The 9,178-nt window shown below is 43.8% G+C and overlaps 1 protein-coding gene across 1 annotated transcript in view; it reads left to right on the top strand.

Moving 5' to 3' along the window:
• The window catches only part of nxn (nucleoredoxin), a 53,271-nt gene that overhangs the window by 13,365 nt on the left and 30,728 nt on the right, over positions 1 to 9,178 (top strand). The gene's annotated exons all lie outside the window — the stretch shown is intronic.

Here is a 9,178-nt window from a genome sequence, read left to right as displayed (position 1 = left end):
CCCCCCCCCCCCCCCCTCCCTTCAAGGCTTTGTTGCTCCAGGTGTTCAATGTCTGAGCAGTCAGAGATGAACTACAGATGGACACTTTGTGGAAAGATACGTTTTTGGAAAGAGGAAGAAAAAAAAAAAAAGCCTGAACTTTCTGCAAGGCTGTCAAAATTCTCACAGGTGCTTTCTGAAACTCTGCTTTCCCTCAGTTGGACGTCTTCAAGCTTGGGAGGCTGAGTGAGTGCAAGGAATCCGCTTAACTTTGCTGTGGTGGGAGAAAAAAAAAGATCTGGGTAGGGATCCACCAGTGGGGTGGAGATATGCTCATGATGTATACTGTAATTATGCCCTCTAACTACTGGCATCGGAGCATAATCAGAAAATATGAAAGCAGTATTTCACATCACTCGTGCTAACAGGCTATTATTATTGATGGTCTTTTTTTCTGTTTTTGGAGCCATTCCACCAAGGCAGAGCTGAAGGACGTAACGGTTTGAAGTACAGAACAATGTATAACGCTTTGGAAATAAAAGGTGGAGCTGACTGTACATTATTTTGCTTCCTAGGCCTCCTTTTTAACATGCCCTTCCTTTATCCGTTCTCAGAAAGGGAAAGCGGAGCCAAGTTAAATACCTGGCGTGGCCTCAAAGCTCAGAATATTTCCGCGGAAAGCAGAGCGGTTTGTGCACGTTTGTGGATCGAGATAACAGATTGCATGTCTTTTGTGGCCGGTTAGTTAGCCCAGTTTTTGAAAAATGGGTGTATCGCACACTGCCCTGGAATATTAGGTAATAACACACTGGGGTTTCTCAAGTGTGACCACTTTGATCTCGAGTCTGCTGGTATCAGAGTAGTGCCGTGAACCTTGACAAAATGGAGCAAGAGTGTAGATTATATTAAGACTAATATTCACTTATGAAGAGTTAGGTGTGACCTAGTTTGCTCTGATTTTACCGTGGCTCAGTTAGTTCTTATGTCTCGCGTTACAGCCTCCTGTTGAGAGGTGGTCTATTTTATTTTTCTCCTCCTTCAGCTTCCCTTCCGCTGTAAGATCCTAGAGTTATTGTGGCCTTAAAAGCCAAACCTGCTGCCCTAGAATCATTTTTTTAATCAGGCTGCTTCCTCTTCATTGATGGTTTCCGCTATCATCCACAGGATGTCAGAATAAGCCAGAAGAGTCAGAGGCATCCCTGCAACCTTTGCTTTTCCGTTAGCAGAAAGACGGCGACGCAAAGAAGGATGGAAATATTGCATTTTCAATGATCTGCACCATCTTTGATCTTCAAATCGCAGCCATTACGTGTCATCATTTTCCATGTAAAATTCCTCAGATTACCATGCTTTTGATGTTCATTCAGACTCTGCTTTGATATCGCCGGGCTGTGATTGTGAATGTAACTTCTGATTTTGTGCAGCGTTTACGCCATACAACAACACTGCTCATTATGCAAACACCCAGATAACACTTCTTTATCTGAACAATGAAAAATGTGTTCCAATCACAGTCCGTTTGTATAGATGCCAGAGGGAAATATGCTGTTGGTTTTGGGGGTTTAGTGATGCAGTCGCCGGTTAGTTTGTGTGGCATTAAGTTTGCAGATCGAGAGACAAGAGCGAGGCTTCATCCACAATCCTGGGCCTGCTCTCGTGTTTGCCAGTGGTGGAGTGTGAGCAGCTGTAGGAGGAAGCCAGCCTGAGGACTGAAATAATTACTGCAGTATGCTGGCTTAGTCAACACTGTTCAACTGCAGCTGTTTCCTTTTGCCGTTGAAAGAATTTCAAAGGATGTAATGTAGCTTTTTTTTTTTTTTTTTTTTTTTTTTTTTTTTTAAATAAAGAAAGGGGGGGGTCATAACTACCTAGCAGTGGTTTGCTGGTCTGTGGTGCCATTCTGGAAAGCAAATGCACTGAAAGTTTAATGGTCAGAGTCTGTGACCCGCAGTGGGAGCTGACACTTAAGTGCAGACAGGACCACTTCGGAGATTTATTATCAACCTGATGGGCGTGGACGCACACTTGTGCGCTCACACCGTTTCGCTATGTTGTCTTTTATAGACTACACCCCCGCGGCAGCGTCCTCTTCCCACCAACACAAAAGAGAGCAGGACGAGCAAACCGGCTCTGCTTTCTCTCTATTTACGACGTGTGTGTGTTTTGCTTTTCTCCTGATGACGCTCTCCTCATTGGTCTTTACACATTTGGATGTTTTGTTTACGCAGAGGTGTAAAAAGCTCCCAAGGCAGCTTTTAAACTAGTATGAATCCTCTAGGCCACTGAAAATGTGGTTTCAAAGTATTTTTCATCACATAAATAGTCATGGCTTAATATGAAACTATCAAGGTAAAGTTTGGGGTGAAAAAAAACATCCTCTGTCCTCAGACAATCTGCTTCTTAAGGAGTGTATGGGCTCGGTTTGATCATATTTGATTGATAATGGACCGGCAACATAAGCAAACAACCCCACTGTCCTCTTCCCACCTGAGCCCAGCTCACTTTAAAGCCATTGAGAAGAGCTAAAAAAAAGAACGGAACAGACAGAAACATCTCATATGAAATAATCAAAACCTTTATCTTTGGCAGAAAAGTGTGTGTGGTCATATACCTTGTCGTTCATAGTGAGAATCTGGTTGTGAAATATGTTTTCAGGGCCTTTTTTTAATGTGGAATCACGACGGAATTTGCAGCGCTTTAATGCGAGCTCATATTCCTCGTTCATGGCCCCGGCTCAAGGTCTTTTTAATAATTGCATTCACAGACATGGTGGGGTTTTTGCCTCTCGGCAACATCCTCCTGCCCAGCCATTTCCCAGATGAGCAGCGCTCTGTCATCTCCGTCTGCCAAATGCAGCCTCTAAAAAATGGAAACGCTCCAACAGGCAATCGCTTTGGTCAAAATGATGCTAAGCAGACGGTTCACTCACATACTGCATTGCTCCCATGATAAGGATAATATGTTATGCTCAACACATTTAGTTGATTGCCCATCCTCATACATTTTCCTGTACACAGGATGATGGAGATGTGAACATGGAAAGTCATTTCAGTGATCGTGAGGGTTGTGCATTACTGTGCCGACCTGTATCTTAAGAGTTTCCTGTTATTCATCTGGGAGGCCAGACTTTCAAGTTTGTTTCCAGTGTGTGCCACTCTTCCTGCACACTTTCTCAGGCTCTTAACAATAGTCCCCTCGTCGCTGGCCCCTCGTAATCCGCTTTACCAATCCCGTCCCTTTTTCCTCTGTCCAACTTCTCAGCTCACTCCAAAGGCCAGGCTCCCCGCTGTGTTGTCAACATCGACCAATCGCGCTGAGATCTGCTGCAAATTTAAATGTTTGGAAATACTGCAAAGCTGCTTACGTGGAAGTTAAATACTTTGACTTTTAAAACCTTTCAGATGTTTAACTGAAACTTGTCGGGGAACATGAGAGGATGCTGAATCGTAGATAGAGTATAAGCTCGAGTGTAAGTGCTATTTTTGTTCACATTGTTGGTTTTTTTTGGGCAGCTTGCACATCTGACAGCTGATCAAGACCATAGCTATTTGCCCCACTTCATCCCAGTGTCTTACAGCAGCAAGATGGCTTCAGGATGCAGTATGTTTGTCATGCATTGTTCACCATCTGCTTTGATATTGTGCTCTGTGGTCTCTGTCCAGATTCCATGTTGAACAGAAAGTCAAAAGATGCTGAGCTAAAGAAAAAGAGGAAAAAGTAATTGGTCTCATTCCTTCTTTGTTTCCTTTGTTCTTGCAGAGTATTTTTTTGACCTTATAAAATCAATGCCGGTTTGTTTTACGACATGTTTATTTCATCTGTGTGTGTGTGTGCATGACTCAACAGAAATACCCTTATGTGGATATTTATTGGTGGTACAGAGGCACTTCAAGGTTAAGCATCTCAGTACAGCTGAGGCTTCTTATCACACAGGGAGGTCTGTGGATCTTTACTTTTTCCTTCCACATGAGCAGACCTCTCCTCCAGTTGAAACTCTCCCCTGTCTTATCGCGGAAGAGATTATTTCAGCTTGATTTAAAAATGTAATTATTCACCCATTTATCCCTTTATGCATCAAACAGCCTTTTCGCTTCCACGGAATGGCAAGTGACGGGTGGTAATTGTAGATCAAGGCCGGCTTGGGGGGGGCTAGGGGAGCTGGCGGCCGGCTGCCCCAGAACCACAGATGTGCTGCTGCTCGTTGTGGGAACTAAAAAAAAAATGGTGCTGCTTTTGAAGTCAACCCCTGCTCGCAGTGGCCGTGGCGGTTTGCCCCCCCCACCCCAATGCCCGCCATACAAGGGCTGCTCTTTTCATTCCAGCGCTCGCTCGAAGTGATTCTTGCCCTTTGCCCCTGGGCTGCCACGAGCGTCGTTGTCACTCAAGTTGAGTGAGCGCGAGCGCTGGAGGAGGGCCTGAAAGACGGTGACACTCCAGAAATCCACTTCAAACAAACAATTAGAGCACGCTGATACGTGGGGCTAATGGGCTTTTATGGGTATACGTAGAGGTAGCCTCGCTGTTGAGATGGTATGAATTATTAGCAGGTTTTAGGGGGGCTGCGAGGGAAATCCATTTAGCTTTTTTCAGGTGATGCATAGGAAGTAGTTTCTGTCTGTGGATGTGTGTGGGTTTGGAAGTAGTAGTGGAATGTAAACCGTGTTCTTCCTGAGTACTGGAGCGGTGCCTCATCAGCCCCCACAATGATGCTCAATATATGCAAAGCCGTCTCTTGACGGGGCTTGTTAAGCATCAATATACACTCCTGCTCCAGAGATTTATTTCAATATGGACCATTACCGTTGAGAAAGTCCCTGCTCAACCGACTGCTCACTCCCTTTGTGACTTCACGATCCTTAAAGGAGCCACGTTCCCAATTCTCTTTACAACCAAACAATCCAGCGTTGTCACTGTTATGATCAGTTCATAAGCTGCTTTGGAATGAGGAAGACGACGTGATGTTAAACATTAAACCACAGGGTAATGCAAAGAGTGGCTGGAATATCTAGTTTCAACATTCAGCGGAAGGGAAAACATGACTGTATTTGCGAAACAGCACACACAATAGGAACATACATTCATTTGACAGCCATATCTTCAGTACTTTATTTTGTTTTGGGGTGTGTGTGTGTGTGTGTGTGTGTGTGTATAGGGTGGCCGGGTAAGGAGAACTCGGATCTGCAAAAGGATCATCTTTACAAAATATGTGGAGGTTAGTGTCCATGTTCTGCTGCAGAGGTTACACTAAGGAGCTCTAGAATCAGCAGGTAGCCTGAAGCAACCAGTGAAACCCATTTAAATCTATTTGATGTGCTTATATCAAGCAATATTCCTTTTACATTCATATAAAGACAGCATTATTGATGATTTAACTATAGCATCATATAGAAAACAGCAGCTGTTTGTCTCTTCAAAGTATCTTTCTTTTTTTTTTTTTTTCCTCCTCCAAATAAGACTTCTTTCGACATATTGGTACCATGAAAGGGATGTTTGACTGGGATGTCTGCTTTATTTTTCACTCCTCTAAAGCTTTAGTCTGTGCTTCTCATCATGGCCTAATTGAACACAACACTGCAGCAATTTAGCAGCTGTTTGGAACATATCGAATAAACCTTATAGATGTTAGGTTTTCCCAGAAAATGCAGAGAAAGGAGATGCAGACGTTTTGAAGTACAGAGGGCTTTTAGGTTCTTCCAATTAGGAAAATAGGCTGTGGTTGTCTGCAACACGTTATTTTTTTTTTTTCATTTTTTTTTTTTCCTGCTGTCCAGTGGTTGTGCTAAGAGGTTTGTGTTGGACATAACAATCTGCAAACAGGACGGGTTTAAAGGTTAAGATGTGTATAAAAGTCAGCTTCTCCCGTTTTTTGTCCACAAACTGTACACGCCAAGTCAAAAGTGCTACGTAGCTCTCGACGATGGCTGCAGCTGTAGAAAATAGGTGCTCTCATAACGGATGCAACTCTGATTGCAATTTGACTGAAACAGGAAATCAACTTCGGGCTGCAGATCTCTGTTGCTAAGGGACCACACTGGTGGGCTCCTAATGGCTGAGTGGACCCTGAGCAATCCTGGGCAATTACTTCACTTAATCATTGAGATCTGAAGAAGGGAGTGGCGCTGCGCTGTGAATTCATTACAGGGTTGAACCACGAGATGAGCTGTAGTTGTAGAGACATAAGGAAAAATTGACAAAGTGTTAAAGACGTGGAGTCATGACGAGCCAACTGCTCATGTTTGGAAGAGCAATTGGTGGTTATTGGCTTTCTGTAGACCATTATGGAATGGACTGTGGAAGAAAATCAATTATTGAAGCATCATGTCCCTTTTGTTTTCATTTTCCACAATAATTCCATGTCGGCTTGAGTTTTTTTCTTTTCTTTTCTTTGTGTGATGTATGGAAATTGCTGACTGAATCTCCCCGTGGAAACAAGAAGGCAATTCACGATGTTTGTGAGCTCATTAAAATTGGAGAAAAAACCCGGCAGCATTGTCTGATCGGTCATTTCACTGGAGAGAAATGCGTTGGAGGGGAAAAAAGAAAGTGTCCCATACAAAAGTCCAATCTGGGCTGAATCAGTCCAGGCTGGTCCATTTGCTGCTCACTTGGCTGGACCACCCTGATCTCTGAGCTCGCACAAGCAAACATTGTATTCCTCTGGGAAAAAATATCATGTAGCAGATTTGGTTCCCAGATTAATTTCTGGCCCGAGACAAAAGGATTAATCAACAAAAAGCTGAACACAGTGTCAAGACACATTTCATGTCAAATGATTGTGACTGGTAATTATACAGTAGGATAATGGATGCACCTCGACAACTCCTGGCCAGATTGATGAAAGGTGTGGATGTTCTTGGTCTCCTGGTGATTACTCCTAATATGTTTGGTGATCAGCTGCTCTTTTGTCTGCCACCAATGTCGAGACAAAATCCCCCCTCGACCAACACTTAAGTTCACGAAAGAGTATCTCAAATAACTAAATGCCTTAACTTACCTGGAATTGTCTGTGGATGGTCAAAGTCCCCAGACAAGGAATGCTAGCCTTTTGCAGACCCTTTGTCCTTTCACATAGTGTCTCCATCACCTGGCCTGAACAGTCTGCCCGACCACAGTATTAATCTAATAGGCAGATGGCCCACACACATTCATTCTCTCTCCTTAAGGTGAACCGTATCGATTTTCAAAGACTTCTCGGCTTTCGTTTTTGCCACCTTCAGGCCAAAATGTCAACATTTCACACAAGATTTTTCACTGTGAATCATTGCCATGAAATTTCTCTCTCCTTGACTCACAAGTCTCTTCTCTCTAGCACCAAAGTTAAGACTTGCTTGCACTATACACGGTTTTGCAAAACCCTCTTTGTTGTCTCTGGGATGCGAGTGAATCAACTCTCAAAGCAATGTGGAGTGGTAGCGCACATCCAAACAAACAAAACTTTGAAGGCAGGTGTAGGCAAGCAATAAAACAGCAATGAAAATATAAAATTACAGCTCGGTTGCACAAAGTAAAAAAATGGTACCTTTTTTTTTTTTTGTGACACCTGCCCAAAGTTGGATTTAATGTTTGAATTATATTTTTAGTCTCATCTAGTTCTCTGATAGGAAAATGCCAACAAACTAGTTATTAATGGTAACTTGGTGAAATGCATCGGTTTGTTTTTGCTCAGTACATTCACTATGGTGTACTTCAGGCATGTCTTTGGTTGCACACTACAGCGATCCAGTAAAAATAATATGAAGATCATTAATGTCAGGATCTTGTTCTAGCCACCCCAGGAGAGTCCGAGTGAATCCACGCTGTTTTAAAGTGGGCTGTTATGCTATAGGAGCAAATGAAATAGCAGGATGTGTTTCAGCTTCATACATTTCGGTGTGAGCAGGACTGACATGCAGCAGCAAGGAGCAGGCTGTGCGGTCTCCTTGCGGTAGGTTATCTGCCAGAAATTATAAATATTATTTGAGCAACCTTGTCTCGAGCTCGACCGGTCGCAGTCCATCATGTGAAGCAGCAGCCGGGGAGATCTCGACCAGTTGGTCCTGTTGTCTCAACAAACGTGAGTGAGCACATAAACGGAGCCGGCCGTGCAGCAGACGCCCATATGGACTCTCTATTCGTACGAACACCGGCCTGCTGCTTACATCTCAAAAGCTCTCAGCTCGGATATCGTCATACTTTCTATATTTCGTCCATTTAGACTGTTTAGTTGTTTAGCTGGATACAAATGGAAGATGTGAAGCCGGAGCCATAATTGAGCGCTATGCTGCAGCGTTTGCTCTGAGTAAAACAGAATTGATTTCACACATGGTGCCTGTTAATTAGCATGCGGCTTATTGTCTGCTCTCATTGAGACCTGCTTCATCCGACATGAGCAAACCCACATTCATCACTGAGATTTTAGCTGGTGGTTTATGTTGGGGAATGCAACCACTTACTAACAGTGTGCTCTGTAGGCCGCCACATATACTATGTGTGTTTGACAGACCACAGTTTCCTGGTTGGTATTTGGCAGCAATCGGAGCAAAACATGGAGCTACATGGGTTTTGATCCACAGCCCTAAAGCCCAGTGACAACAAAATGACTGCAGGTAAAGACGGAATATGTTCAGTTCAATCCAGATGAGTTGGGTAGAGCCAAACCTGTAATTAGAAATCGAGAGTGACGCTACAGGTTACACCTCTAGATATCGCCCAGGGCTACATAAAGACCCTAAGCCTTGAAAAAGCAGCTTCTACTTGGCCATTGTGCAACTGTAACGCTGCTGCCACGCCGCCATGTTCCACCACCCCAAGGCACAATGCGTGCTGGTCATCTGTGTGTACGGATGTCGGTTTCGCTTGTGTCTGGCAGGATGTGTGTATATTCTAGGAAGCTACTTCGTCCGGTTCCTGTTCGTATGCATTACAGCGAGTGCCACTCAGGCCGGAGGGAGCAGGCAGAAATCCGTAGGTTGGCTCAATCCTGTTAATGTGGAACAGCATTTAATTAGATCCGCTCCACATCGAGCAGCTGCATCTGTGTCTGTAAAAGTAACAACACTCTGCATGTCGCTAAACACTGACGTTAATGCGCCGATCGCTTTGAATGAACCTGTAAAAGTTTATTTATTTTTTTAAATGGGCTCATTGGCTGTGAGTGTAAAGAAGAACATTTAATTACAACTTTGTTTGCAGCGTGATGGTCTCCCTGATGAGCGACATG

This window comes from Anarrhichthys ocellatus, unplaced genomic scaffold (assembly GCF_004355925.1).
Source record: "Anarrhichthys ocellatus isolate YVR2014 unplaced genomic scaffold, GSC_Weel_1.0 scaffold72, whole genome shotgun sequence".
NCBI classification, from domain to species: domain Eukaryota; kingdom Metazoa; phylum Chordata; class Actinopteri; order Perciformes; family Anarhichadidae; genus Anarrhichthys; species Anarrhichthys ocellatus.
Note: the sequence above shows the minus strand (reverse complement) of the source record. Positions and strands in the feature narration are given on the sequence as shown.